Here is a 2613-nt window from a genome sequence, read left to right on the forward strand (position 1 = left end):
TATTTTCAAAAATGGTTGATTCTCAAGCATCAAAGCTCCAGTAAGAAACTTGTTACTACAGCTACATGAAAACTTAGCTTGTTTGGGTGTTGTCTGATTTAATTTGTCAGGTATGTAAATTGTTACTAATACTTAAAAAAATTAGTTGAAATATGAGAATTAATGTAGTTTAGAAAACCTCTGAACTTGTGCTTTGCCATAAAATACATTTTAGTTGTTTAAGTAGTTACTTAAAATCATAGGGTTAGAAGGGACTGCAAGGGTCATCTAGTCTAACCCCCTGCAGGGTTTGTTGCATCTAAACCAGAGGAGGGCAAACTACGGCCCACAGGCCACATCTGGCCTGTGGGACCATCCTGTCTGGTCTCTGAGCTCCTGGCTGGGAGGCTAGCCCCCAGCCCCTCCCCCGCAGCCTCAGCTCACTCATGCTGCCGCCGGCGCAATGCTCTGGGCGGGAGGGCTGTGAGCTCCTGAGGCAGCGCAGCTGCAGAGCCCGGCCTGACCCGGTGCTCTGAGCTGCGTGGTGGTGGTGGTGGCATGGCCCGGCTCCAGCCGGGCGGCACAGCTGTAGTGCAGCCAGCCACTGGTGCTCCAGGGAGCGGGGGGTTGGATAGAGGGCAGGGGAGTTCAGGGTGATGGTCAGGGGGCAGGGGTGTGGATAGGGGTTGGGGGAGGAACAGGGCCTCGAATCGGGGCAGAGGTGCCAGGGGGGCAGTCAGGAAGGAAGGAGGGGGGGGTTGGATGGGGCAGCAGGGGGGGTTGGATGGGGCAGCAGGGGATTATGGGGGAACCATCAGGGGATGCCGTCAGGGAACAGGGAGAAGAGGTGGTTGGATGGGGTCCAGGGGGGACTGTCAGGAATGAGAGGAGGGGTTGGATGGGGCGCCGGGGGTCAGGGGACAGGGAGCGAGGGGGCGGTGTATGGATGGGGCAGGGGTCCGAGAGGGACCATCAGGGAACAGGGTGGGTTGGATGGGGCAGGAGTCCCAGGGGGCAGATAGGAGGTGGGGGCCGGCCCTCCATACAATTTACAAAAGCCAATACGGCCCTCGGGCCAAAAAGTTTGCCCGCCCCTGGTCTAAACCATCCAAACCGGATGGCTATCCAGGCTCCTTTTGAAAACTTCCAGTGAAGAAGCTTCCACAATCTCCCGAGGCAGTCTGTTCCATTGTCCTACTGTTCTTACAGTTAGGAAGTTTTTCTTTAGATTTAATCTAAATCTGCTATGCTGTAGTTTTGAACCCATTGCCTCTTGTCCTGCCTTCTGTGGCTAAAACTACTTAAATAGTTTAGGTATAAAATTGTCATAATTTTGAAGAATGTCTTCTGGATTATAAGCAACTCTAAATTCTCTTTAATCTACTGTTTTATCACTAAGATTTTTAAAAAAATCCTTTTTATGAAGGACCTATGGATGGATTGGCTGGGCCTTATTGCAGCACTGCCAGTAGAAGGAGCCCTTAGATAGCTAGCCAAAGCTTTTGTTAACAATTCGTCAGTGCTGGCAGTGGATTTGTTCTATGTAAATGCAGGGAGGAAAAATCAGTTGCCAAGTAAGAAAGATGAATAGAGGAAGCAACTTTTATTTTCAAGACTCTTTGAAGCTATTTCAAAAAGAGGAAGAACGACGAAACTCGGATACTAACATTAATGATTTTTTTTTTTAACAAATATTAGTGAAAGATGCTGACAAGAGCTTTGGAGCCCACAGTCCTCCACCCACAGAACAGGTACAGAATAAACAGTAGCAGTGCAAGATTTCCAGACCACCCTTTGAAGTGTGAAATAGCTTTTCAGTTTGAAACACTTCAAAATATTTGTACAGTCAGATTTTTAGAATCAGAAAAAATTGGGCTGAGTTAGTGTTTCTGTATATAAATAAAATGCCCTTCTGGAAGATTTTCTTTACTAGGGGAGGACACAATAGGAAGAAGAGTGATAGTTTTTGAACTTATCAGTACTATGATTGGACTGTTTAGCTGTGGAAAGCAATAATAAGTTAGCATTTGCACTACATTAAATGTTCCAAACTGAGTGATTTGTTTGTTTCTGAACTTTTACCTTGGCGGGGGGGGGAGTTAGAATACCACATTATAGAACAAGAGAGAATTTATGCTCATATCCTTTCCCAAATAGATGAATATATATGTACTGTAGCTGTGAAACTGCAGGTTAGAGATTTATTTTTATAGGTTTTCTTTTGCAGTAGTTCCTTAGTGAGGGCTGGATTCTGCCTGATTCACATGCAAATAATACAGCACAGGGTATGAGGTAATCAAGACCTGTAATGTCCACACCTTGGGTGTGTTGAGGCACTTATGCCTTGAACATTCACTTGCAGTTTTTGAATCCCTCCCCACACCTGGAAGGCATTTTATAGTACTTGTGAAATTATTTTACTTTACCATGACGTGTGGCCTAATTTTACAGGCATATGTATTTTATTTACTGAAACATGAAGTTTAAAATTGTTTGAACTATACTTAAACAACCCTTGGACACTATTTAGCCTTTTAACTATATATACGATATATTCACAATAAATCCATTCTGCATTTTTTACCAGCTCAGAATAGAAAATTGTTCCATAAAAGGTAAATTGGATTGGGAAGA

Source organism: Trachemys scripta, chromosome 15 (genome assembly GCF_013100865.1).
Source record: "Trachemys scripta elegans isolate TJP31775 chromosome 15, CAS_Tse_1.0, whole genome shotgun sequence".
NCBI lineage: Eukaryota > Metazoa > Chordata > Testudines > Emydidae > Trachemys > Trachemys scripta.